The sequence below is a fragment of the Protomyctophum parallelum genome, assembly GCF_964188405.1.
Source record: "Protomyctophum parallelum genome assembly, chromosome: 5".
Lineage (NCBI taxonomy): Eukaryota > Metazoa > Chordata > Actinopteri > Myctophiformes > Myctophidae > Protomyctophum > Protomyctophum parallelum.
Window position 1 is genome coordinate 53681510 of NC_139702.1, and position 12934 is coordinate 53694443.

The window sequence follows — 12934 nt, forward strand, 5'->3', positions numbered from 1 at the left end:
CAAAACACGTGGGACAGCTATATTGATTAATAAGAATGTACAGTTTACTTCTACTGACGTTGTCTCAGACTCGTCTGGTCGCTTTGTCATTGTAACCGGCTCATTATATCAGACCCCTGTTGTTCTTGTTAACGTATATGCACCTAATTGGGATGATGTTGTCTTTATGAAAAGATTTCTGTCTAGTCTACCTAATTTGAACACCCACCACCTGATACTGGCCGGTGATCTGAATTGTTTTATAGACAGTCTTCTTGACAGGTCTAGTACCAGAGTAGCCGTGCCCTCAAAGATGTCTAAAACCTTTTCTACCTTTATGAACCAGTGTGGCTGCATCGATCCATGGAGATTTCTACACCCAACGGTAAAAAAGTTTTCTTTTTTTAGTCATGTCCACCATTCGTACACACGCATAGACTATTTCTTCCTTGATAGGGTTTTGCTGCCGTCCCTGGTCTCAGCAGACTACTCTGCTATAACCGTCTCTGACCATGCCCCTGTAATCCTCGATCTAACCTTTAGGTCTAGGCCCAAGGAGGCTCGGGTTTGGAGGTTGGATGTTTCTCTACTCTCGTCTGATGAGTTTTGCAGTACTATCTCACAAGCTATAGACGTCTTCCTTATGACTAACAAGAACAGTGAAACTTCACCCTCATTACTTTGGGAGACATTAAAGGCAAATATCAGGGGAGTAATAATTTCGTATACGGCACATGCCAACAAGCTTCGTCTCGTTAGACAAAGAGAACTGTTAGCTCTTATCACTGATATTGACTATCATTATGCCATTGGTCCGACCCCTGAGCTTTACAAGGACAGAGTTGCGTACCAGACAGAATACAACCTTTTAACAACTAGGGATGCAGAGCGGCTTCTCCTCAGATCTCGTGGTACTTTGTATGAGCATGGGGACAAAGCGGGGCGTCTTCTCGCTCACCAGTTAAAGAGTAGATCGGCCTCACAATCAATTTCCCAGATTCGTGACAGTTCAGAATCACTGACTACAGATCCCAAATTAATAAATGACACTTTTAAGACATTTTACTCCCAACTCTATACGTCCCAGGCGCCGGAGGACAACTCGACTATGCTAGAGTTTTTCTCAAAACAAACTATTCCCAAGATTTCCTCAGAGGATTGTCGTGGTCTAGATCGACCTCTGGCGCTTGGAGAGATTATATCAGCTATCCGGCTGATGCAAAGTGGGAAGTCTCCGGGCCCTGACGGCTTTTCGGTAGAATTTTTTAAGAAATTCACAGACCAGCTGGCTCCTCTGCTCCTAGAAATGTTTGAGGACTCGTTACAAGAGGGTGTGCTACCACCGACCCTTACACAGGCATCCATTTCTCTACTTCTTAAAAAGGATAAAGATCCCACTTGCTGCTCTTCGTATCGTCCAATTTCACTTCTCAATGTGGATGTAAAAATATTGGCTAAAGTGCTAGCGGGTAGACTGGAAACGGTTCTTCCCACGGTAATATCTGAAGATCAGACGGGCTTCATAAAGAACCGCCACTCTTTTGCTAATGTCCGTAGACTACTGAGCATCGTCAACTCCCCTAGTTCAGAGATCGAACCGGAAGTGGTAATATCCCTGGACGCGGAAAAGGCCTTTGACAGGGTAGAATTAAGGTACTTGTTCCTCACTCTAGAGAGGTTTGGCTTTGGGGAAAGGATCCTGTCATGGATACGCTTGCTTTACACTAACCCGCAGGCCTGTGTCGCAACAAACAACTGTCGATCAACATTTTTTCCACTCACACGTGGGACACGCCAGGGATGCCCCTTATCCCCTTTGCTGTTTGCCGCTGCCATTGAGCCATTGTCCATAGCGTTAAAAGCTGAAACTCTGTTTTCTGGGGTGAGGAGAGGGGGTATTGAGCACAGAGTGTCCCTCTATGCGGACGACTTGTTACTCTACATATCTGACCCTGTTCCCAGTATTCCACACATTTTATCCCTTCTTGACACATTTGGAAGCTTCTCTGGTTACAAACTAAATTTACAAAAAAGTGAGTGTTTCCCGATTAATGAACTGGCCCGTGATGTTTCCCAGTCTCTCCAATCTTTCCATGTGGCAAACAATGGCTTCAAATATTTGGGTATAAATATAACCCAGTCTTTTGGCTCTCTTCTTGAACAAAATTTCACTGCATTGACAACCAGGGTCAAGACTGACCTCCAGAGGTGGAATGCTCTGCCTCTTTCCCTGGCTGGCAGAGTACAGACTGTTAAAATGAACATATTACCTAGGTACTTGTATCTTTTCCAATGTCTCCCAATATTCCTCCCAAAATCGTTTTTTACTAAATTAGACTCTATGATTTCATCCTTTATTTGGGAAGGTAAAACCCCAAGAATCAGATTGCCTTTACTGCAGAGAATTAGAGCTGAGGGTGGACTGAGCCTTCCAAACTTCAGGCATTACTATTGGGCTGCTAACATTCACAAAATAATTCTCTGGTTGAGTGAGCCTGAAGACTGCTGGTGTAGGCTTGAGGCTGGTTCTTGCATTTCGTCCTCGCTTGAAGCATTGGTGTGTAGTCCTGTACCTTTTGTGCCGTCAAAATACAGTACAAACCCGATTGTTGTCTCAACACTTAAGGTTTGGGGACAGATTAGGAAGGAGTTTGGTTGGTCATTGCTCACCATGTCAGCACCCATTTGCAATAATCATCTTTTTTTACCTGCTAAAATGGACTCTGGGTTTGCTGCATGGGGAAGAGAAGGTCTGATTTACTTCCGAGACTTGTATATAGATGGCCAATTTGCAGAATTCGGAGATTTGTGTGCAACTTATGACCTGCGACAATCTGACCGGTTTAGATATTTTCAGGTTCGACACTTTGTTAAAACCCACTCTCCAACATTCCCGCAGTTACCTATGCGGTCGGGTGTGGAGGTCTTTATGCCTGCAGCAAGCCTAGCTAGAGGTGTTGTTTCTTGTCTCTATGAGACTATCCCCCGCAGAGACCCGGGTTTGGATAAGATCAGGGCAGGCTGGGAGGCCGAATTGGAGGTCGCATTTTCAGATGAGTGGTGGGAGCAGGCAACGGAGAGGGTTAATTCTTCTTCTTCCTGTGCTAGGCTTAGCCTCATTCAGTTTAAAGTTCTCCACAGAACTCATTACAGTAAAGCAAGGTTATCTAAAATATATCCGGGCATGACGGATAGTTGCGATAGATGCTCACAATCCCCAGGGAATCTGTCCCACATGTTCTGGTCTTGCCCCAAATTGATCCCATTCTGGAAATCTTTCTTTGACATAATTTCTGAAGTGCTGGAGACAACCATTTTGCCTTGCCCCCAAATTGCAATTTTTGGAATCCCGGAGGAGGATGTAGTTTTACCCAGAAAGCAACTTAATGTTATTGCCTTCGCCTCATTAATCGCCCGCAGGAGGATACTTTTACAGTGGAAGGCTAGGTCCCCTCCCTCGGCTAAATCATGGTTGATCGATGTTATGTCCTTTTTGCAACTTGAAAAGATCAAATTCACAATTCGAGGGTCCTCTGACAAATTTTACAGCCATTGGCAACCTTTAATATCGTATGTAAGCAATTTAGAATCACTTTCACCTGACTGAAGACACATGGTGTTGGTGTGCGGATCTCTACCTGGTGCAATATGTATAACATAATATGTCGGAAATCATTACGCATGAGAGTCGAGAAAAAGAGTCAATTAAGCGCTTTTATTTTATTTTATTTTATTTTAATTTATTTATTTATTTTGTATATATATATATGTATATAATTAATTTTTATTAAAATTACTTTGTTTCATTTTTATTCACCTGTTTATATTATCGTTAATTTTACCCCCCATTGTAGTTGTTATTAACCAAAACCATGTGATCCCTTTCTTTGTCTCTTGGTATCTTTTCTATCACCCATTGGTTTTATACCTGTATATGCTGTATGTTGTGTGTATTGCTTTGTACTCAAATTATTGTTTTATTTTATTTTATTATACCTGTGTTTGTATGTTGTTTGTATGTCTGGCCTCGTGGGGTAAGATGGTGGGTGGGTGGGGAGGACTGGGAGGGGAGTTGTGGGAGAAAATGTAAAAAAACGAAGAGTCGTATTCTTTTTATGTGTAAACTGAACATGATCCAACTCTTTGAATAAAATTTACTTAAAAAAAAAAAAAACATACTGCAATTTACAGTATTTATTTATTTGTATCTAGTGTAAAATTAATCCCCTTTCACATCCCCCCCAGTTACATCCATTACATTCCCATACTGTACACAGACACAAATGTGCACACACCCAAGGACACTGAGGGATGTGAAAAGCCTCGAGGTAAAAGACCTCATGCTGTAATTAAAATCATGTTACAGCGTCTTTCTGTTATTAATTTTAATCCAAGCTTTCCAAACAATCGTTTATTCTGGGATGCAGGGGTGTTTGTCACATTCGGGGAAGCACAGCACTGGCACTGAAATGACTGCATGTCATAGAAAAGAGCCAAAGAGCTCAGCAAACAGCATAACTCATAATCCAACCATGCATTTACGATACCATTAACACAATTATGCTGTATATAGCAAACCATAACGAATTTAGATGGAAATAATATACTGTGTGAATACTATAGAAAACAGGATAGAGGATGCTGTACTCTATGTCGTTGTCACATGGCACATGGCGTTTCTAGACAGATACATGTGCATGTTCCTGGCTTACTAATGCAGCTGTGTGATTCTGAGTCACATCCACCACTGTGCCTATCACTATGCTTTGATTAATCTTTCTATAATCCCTGTCAATCCATGCAGCCTCCAGGGCTAAAGGAGCATGCTTGTCTGTCTGTCTGTCTGTCTGTCTGTCTGTCTGTATATTTGAGGAGAATGGTGGGCTGACACAAAGGAAAGATATAAGGCACATGAGAGTATCTAAACTCACACACGTGAGCATGCTCAAAAACATAATATTATGCACATACACAGGCATTAGCCCCTGGAGTATTTGGCGTTCATTTTACAATAAATGCAGGGAACCTCTTTGAGTATGTACGTCATAATCCACTTGTATCTCGAGAACCACGCGACCAACCGACTTCAAATTCGTCACACACGTCGCAGCCAACCCCGGCGTCGAGTCGGTCGAATAGGATGGTTGTCCAGAACCACCCAAATGAGCCACTGGATTACCATGGCAACTCCAGCTTAAGTATCCCCACACCTGCCAGTTACTGTAGCCTATCAGATCTACTTTCCACAGTCAGTTAGCACTCTTCAGACATTCTCCACACACTATACACAGCCGTTTACCACTGCACAAGGACTTTCCAGAGCGGCTGATCCCCTCATAGCCAATTAGCCATACATGGCCATATACTGATAACATCAGAGATCTCCTATATTGGCATAAAAGGGCCAAGGACAGGCGGATATAGATCTGCACATAATGGGCATACTGTAAAAGGGACCCAGGCCGACAACCCGCCATACAGAGATAACAATATAAGGTCACAAAAGGGACACACACAGACATGCAGTGGGACATGCATTCCCTATTTGCATCGTTCCCGAGTAGGCTGGTGACCAATGGGCACTGTTCTAGTGCAGTAAAAAACGGATGAGTCATGTGATGCCAGCTGGCATCCTGTGACTGCACGTATAGTGAATCTGATTGCCTGCCCCCCCCCCCCCACGAACACACACACACACACACACACACACACACACACACGATGATATCCCATTACATGGGGTGCATTATGGCAGAAAGAACATTAATTCAAGGCAAGCACATTGCATGCACAATGACAGACAGAAAGCCCTCTCAGTTGGTGGTTTGTATCTTTGCCAGTGATCAACCCCTCATCTTTCCACATATCTGTGCTGACAAGCTAATTGGGCTTTAGACTAGCCAGACATTATGACTCACAGTATCCTTCCTCTGCTGTTGTCACAGTGCCATGCCATCAGCCTGGCGTTCCATTCTTACCATTACCAAGTACCATACTGTAGATCCGACTGTGCACATCATAACGAGGTCTATACCCTGATCTCACACGAACCCAACATGTTTTGGAATAATGGGCTGTCGGACTAATGGGCAGCCACCGCTCTAACGACCCACCAGCTGTCCCTGCTGCTTTCCTGCATGTATAGGGGTGGGCGATATCGTGATAAACATCTATACCTTTAATCTACAGAACAACGGTTTCGCTCTCCAAAAATATAAAGTATTTTTGGTCTAAATGGTCTGTTAATCCCCTTTCTTTTAGTTTTTGATACCTTGTAGGTGGTAGTTAGGTAACTAACCATAAAAAAACACATGAAATAATATTGTGATAATATTGTGTATCGTGATACTGCTTGCAAAGATATTGTGATATAATATTTTTCCACATCGCCCACCCCTAACATGTTCTTCCTCAAGCATCTTCACCTTTGTTTCTGCCTGTAATGCGTTACCTTCAAATGCATTCCTTCATCTTGTCATTCACATACTGTTTCTGTAACAATTCATCCCCTCACAATTATCCTCACCTTATACTTCAAACATGTTCTATAGAAGTCAAAGTCAGCTGGGGAATTGGATATATTCATATACAGCAGTATAGGCCTATGTTAGATTAGATTGCGTTACACATCAGCCAATTAGCTATTTGTAAGTGCTACCATAGAAAGATTCATGCAGTTCCTAGATCACCAACATTAACCTCTCCATCTCACTACTATGATATTGAGTCATTGTGGAGTTATATCATCATATAATTATGCAAACATATATATATATAAATCATACATGGAGTGTTACTGCCATCTAACGGCTGTCTGGGAAGTGCACTGTAAAGGTTTATGCGCATGCGCCAAACTTGTTTTCGTCAGTGTGGAAAAGTTTCCGATGAAGATCAGACCTGGAATTGGTACGTACAGTAAATGTATATATATAACGTTGTTCCAAATATACCATCTAAAATAGTAATACTATCAATAGCATGCTGTGCTCATGATCAATCTGTTTTTTAATCCTACAGTTAAATTACCTACCTGCTGCAACTACCGATGCTCAACAAAGACAAAGAAATATAGACTATTGTGATTACTAGGCCAAAGCAAGGCGCTTATATTACACAGACTGGCATTGTATATTTTCTTTCTCCAGTTTATTCTCAGGGTTTATCTGTATGTGTATTTTGTGTATGAGTGAGTGCGTGAAAGGCATAAAAAGTAAAAAGACACGTCATCTCTTTGTTTGTTTAATAGCACAGTGAAAAAATAACAGCCGAGTGATTTTCATATACATGTGTCTGACCATCGGACTCCTTACGGAGGGATCACACTCCCAAGATAGGAACGTTTTATAGGCCTGTTTTGGTAAAATTCCGTACAGTAATTTAACAATCTGGTATACGGTAATCTTGTATAACCAGCTGTTATTTTGCATCTGTGTCTCGAGGGAGCGTGACACAGTAAGGTAAAAGTACGGTGATAGAAGCCAGTCTGTGCGCCGAGGGGACGGTGGACTAGCTCCGTTCTTTGTTAGGGAAAAGGGTGCCTTGAAACCGTCATTGGGTCCGTCGGGAGCCGATGCTAACCTCGCTGGAAGGAGGAGATCGGGACGGACGACCGGGCGGGTGAAGCAGGGCCTACTCAACAAAGACGAGGAGGAGCACCGTCGCAACGTAGAGGACGCACGAGAGGACTGCATTAAGAGTTGTGCCTGGTGGTTGCGGCTGTAAAAAACGCCGTCAACCATCCAACGACCGTGTCTTTTTACCACCACAAATGTGATGAGCAAATGATGCAAAGAATCGATGCCTAAACTGTGACGAAGGGTGTTTACAATAGGCACTGCTAAGTCCATTCAAGCTAACATTGTTGCTCAAAGTGCTTAAACCATAGACATTGCAAGTCCAATCGAGCTAACATTGTTGCTGAAGTGCTTGAAACTGTTGACATTCCAATCAAGCTAACCTTGTTGCTAAGCTCACTGCTAGACATTCCAATCAAGCTAACCTTGTTGCTAAGCTCACTTGCTAATGCTAAAAACATTGTTGCTGGCTGCCATCTTGACCACGGAGAAGACGCCCACTAAGGTCAGTTTGAGTGACGTCATCGCCGCCATTTTGGGGTTGCACGTAGCAGACCCACGTAAGGAACGGTGCTGCGTGTGGTGCGCCGACACGACCACAGGGTGTCGCTCTTGTGCCACTGAGGAGTAGTGACATTTTGCCGTGGCAAGTTACAGGCACTTTAAGACATTGAACTAAATACACACTATAACCGTCGTCATGGCGTCCTTAGATGATGTAAAGACCCAACGCTCTGCTGTTCAGAGGGAATTAACCAAGTGTTTGAACAAAATTGAGAGGGGTTTTGATGAGCTCACAGAGGATGCAATGGCAAATGAACAGTTGAAGCTTGCATCATTACATGAGGCACTCTGGGCTGTCACAGAGGATTATTTAGCCATACTAGACGATATTCCACTTGACACCAGGGACGCTGACCATGATAAGGTGGTGGATGGTGTGACACAGAAGGCTGACAGCAGCAAACAAAAGTATGATAGCATAATGCAGAAGCTCAGGGACACGTTATGGATTTCCACAGTGGCAGCCAGGTACGCCAAGGTCAAAGATAGACTAGAAACTGACCTGGCTAGCGCCAAGACCCAGGAACAGGATGCAACTCAGGCACATTATGACATGATGCAAGATGTCCTGAGTGCTGATCTCACTGATCTTGGTGGGGTGGTAGATAGGTGGGCCTACTCTGTTCCTAAAATGAATGGTGCTGAGATGCGGGAAACCCTTGAGGACTTGGACCGTGAGGTGAAAAAGGTTCTGAGGACATTAAAGGGCCAGGCGCGGAGCGGCACGGGAGGGTCACCATTTCCTGGGCGGCGGGTCCGGGTGGGGCCACCAGCACCTAGCTTTGGCTTTGCAACGGCTGTCAACGTGGCTACTGGACAACCCACACCCTCTGCACCGGCTGTCAACATGGCTCCTGGACCACCTGCACCGGCTGTCTACGCAGCTCCGCCAGGATACGGGGGTCTACCGGGTGGAGTACCAGCAGCGCCACCGCGAGTTCAACAGGCTGCACCGGGGATTGCAGCTGCTGCGGTGGCTGCCGCAATGCCAAGGCTATCCATTGCTCCGATGGCTCTTCCCAAGTTCAGCGGCGACAGAAGGGGCTACTTTCGTTGGAGGGAGGAGTGGCTCAGACTGCAGGGAATGGCTGACCCATCGGGGTCCCCTGATCTGCTGTTGTATCACTTGCGGGACAGTATAGCTAACGCGTTGACCAACGAACTCAGGCTGGGCTATTGTTACACTGCACAAGACATTTTCAATGTGCTGGATGACCGATATGGCGATGTTTCGCAAATTACGGAAGACATTATAATGGAGTTGCAGGAGCTGCCAGTAGTGCGAGAAAACCAGCCAAAAGAGACATTACACTTAATTCACGAAGTGGAACGAGCTGTACTGGACCTGACTGCTTTGAGGTGCGCAGGCGCTATTAACAATCCTTTAGTAGTCCGTACATTGGAGAGCAAGTTGCCGAACTATTTGCTCGACCGGTGGCTTGCACACAGTTGTGACCCAGTGAACGGGGTCAACGCACTAAACCGGTTTGACAGATTTTTAGCGTTTCTGGTCAGCCAGAAAACTATTCTGGTGCGGCGAGAGCAACTACAGCCCAAGCGACAGGTTCCTGCCAAGACGGGCGGGCCGGTACCTTCTCCCAGCAAGTCAACAGGAAACAATCAGCGCGAGCAGCGAGCGTACACCAAAGCATCAATGAGCGACGGGAAGGCGCATGGAGAGAGCTGCTCATCGCAAGGTTCCTGTGTGGTCTGCGGCGAGGAAGGACACTCGGGGCAATTGTACAGGTGCAGGTCTTTCCGCAAGGCCAGCGTGGCTGAAAAGAGAGAATATGCCAAAAAGACAAAGGCGTGTTTTAAGTGCTTGGGCCCTAAGCATGACGGAGCCTGCAAACAGAACTTTCTATGCAGAAAGGAAGAATGTAAGAAGGGGGAGGCATCATGCGACCATCACTACATGCTCTGCCTCAACAAAGCGCCATCGCCTAGTGACACTTCTGCAGGAAAGAGCGGGAAGGAAGGCACCACCAAAGCGGTGCAAAAGAGGAACGCCCGAGGCCCTACGGAGCAGCAGGAGGCCGCACTGGCTGCAGCGAAGCTGACGGATGAGCAGTTGGAAATCATACGCAAGGCTTTTTCCAACAAGACTACTGCGTGTGTGGACGAGGATAAGTCAAACGACGGCCCAGTTCTTTTCATGTTGCTTGATGTAACAACGAAGCGAGGGGACTGGGTGGGCGCGCTAATAGATCTAGCATCTGACACGAACTATGTCACGCACCAGGCAGCCGAGAGACTTGGTCTCGAGGGAGAGCCCGTCACACTTCTTGTGCATGGAGTGGGTGGGATGACAACGAAAGTCGAAACGAAAAAGTACTCTGTGGGCCTAAAGGTGGGGACGAAGAGAGGAACGTGGAGTAACCATGACATGTTTTGTTATGGGTTGGATGAGATCGCACGGGTCGGCTACACAGTGAACTCGGAGAGCCTGGAGAGATTTTTCCCGGGTGATGTGAAGTCAGGCGACCTGCGGCGCCCAGACAGGGTTGAAATGCTCATCAGTGCGCGGGAGGGTAGACTAGCTCCTCAACGGATGAGGAGACACGGGGACTTGATTCTCTGGGAAGGTCCTCTTGGAAAATGTGTGAGTGGAGCCCATCCAGAGCTGTCTGAGTTGGTCGAGAGAGCGACCTTAACCCAGACTCTTTGCGCCTGGACTATGAGAGCAGAGGCCATCGCGATCAAGGTTCCCCGTAGTGGTCCAGGACAAGACCGTGCAGTTGCTCAGACTATGGCTATCTCCAACGCTGAGGTTCTGAAATGGCTTGAGTGGGACAGTATTGGGGCCGCCTGTGATCCAAAGTGTGGTGGCTGCCGGTGTGGGAAATGTGCGCCTGGAGGAAAGGAGATGTCGTTGGCCGACGAGAGAGAGCTCGAGGTCATAAAGAGCGGCTTAACCTACCGACTGGAGGACGCGCACAGCAAGGAGCCACACTGGGATTCCAGCTATCCCTGGAAGGAGGACCCATCAACACTTCCCAACAACCGCAGAGCAGTCGAGGCCACGTTTAGGAGGTCTGAAAAGCGCCTTGAAAAGGACCCAACGTGGAAAGAGGCTTACAAACGGCAAATGCATGACATGCTAGACCGGGGAGCTGCTGTTCTACTGTCGCAGGCTGATATGGATGAATGGAAAGGAGCTGTGTGGTGGATAAGCCACCTTGTAGCTCCCAACCCACACTCCACCTCCACACCAGTACGGATCGTGTGGAATAGCAGTCAAGAATTCGAGGGAGTGAGTATGAACAGTATTCTGCTCAAGGGTCCGGACGTATTGAACTCGATACGTGCCGTGCTGCTGCGGTTCCGGGAAGGGTTGCACGCAGCCATTGGAGACATCTCCAAGATGTATAACTCTGTGTGGTTGGAGGAGCGGGAAGTGCACCTTCACCGGTTCCTCTGGAGAGACTCACCAGCGGAGGAGATCAGAGACTACGCCGTGGTGAGAGTTAACATGGGAGACCGACCTTCTGGCGCCATTGCGCAGGTGGCAATGCGCGAGACAGCCTGCTTGCCCCAGTTCAGCGACCGAGCAGAGGAGAAGAGCATCATCATTGATAACGCATATGTGGATGACATTTTTGCCTCTCACAATGATCCCAAAAGACTGGAGGTGATTCTGGAGGGGGTCACAACCATTCTGGCGGCCGGGGGTTTCCATCTGAAGCCCTGGGTACGGTCCGGCCACAGTGGGAGGGGAGCAGAAGGACCTGCCAGGCCTGAGACATTGTTGTTACCCAACCAGATGCGGGAAGAGGACAACAAGGCCTTGGGGGTGGGGTACCATGTTGCAGGGGACAGACTGTTCATCATGATGGGAATCAACTTCTCCCCAAGAAAGGCGAAAATGCGGGTCGCGGAGGACCTAGCCGAAGGAGAGGTGGAGGAAAAGACACCCGACCCTCTCACGCGCCGCACGCTTCTTAGTCAGGTGGCAGGGCTTTATGACCCCATCGGCATCGCTACACCGATGAAGCAGAAGGGTGTCATCTTGGTGAGGAAAGCGTTTCAGGCGGCCGGACAATTAGTCAAGGACACATGGGATGCCCCGCTACCTGACGAGCTGCGACGTAAGGCAATCGTCCTATTCAAGGAATATGCCCGTTTGAGTTCAGTGACTTTTCCCAGGTGTATCATGCCTCCCGGACCGGTGGGCAATCCCTGGGGGATCACATTCTCCGATGGGAGCTCGGAGTCATACGGTGCTGTGATGTACCTACGCTGGGAAACCGAGAGCGGGACAAAGGTGCGTTTGGTGGAGTCAAAGGCTAAGTTGGCTCCACTAGACCAAAAGGGTGACGCTGTGAAGGCAGAGATCTGCGGGGCCGTCTTCGCCTCCCGGCTAAGAAAGTTCATGGAGAAGCAGAGCCGTCTGGAGATTGAAAGATGGTTCCACCTGATAGACAGCCAGACGGTGTTAGGGGCCATACAACGTGACAGTTATGGTTTTCAATCATTCTTTGCTAACCGGGTGGGAGAGATCCAGAAGGCAGGCCCGGTAACTGACTGGTGGTGGGTCTCAGAGAAAGACAACATAGCTGACCTCGTCACGAGAGATGGGTGTTCTCCTGAGCAGCTGGGCGAGGATTCTGTATGGCAGAACGGTCCTGCTTTCCTAACCAAACCGCTCTGTGAATGGCCTATAAAGTCCGCTGCAGATGTAGCTGCTGCATCGAGAGAAGAGGTGAAGACGCTACGACGGAAGGCGTTCTCTGCAGTCACCACCAGAGCGCAGGCAGCACAACAACGCCAGTGCAGTAACAAAGTTGCTTCCCCAGTCAGCGACGGAGAGTCAACAG

At 47.1% G+C, this 12934-nt stretch overlaps 1 protein-coding gene across 1 annotated transcript in view; it reads right to left on the minus strand.

Moving 5' to 3' along the window:
* The window catches only part of sh3gl2a (SH3 domain containing GRB2 like 2a, endophilin A1), a 74986-nt gene that overhangs the window by 38062 nt on the left and 23990 nt on the right, over positions 1–12934 (minus strand). The gene's annotated exons all lie outside the window — the stretch shown is intronic.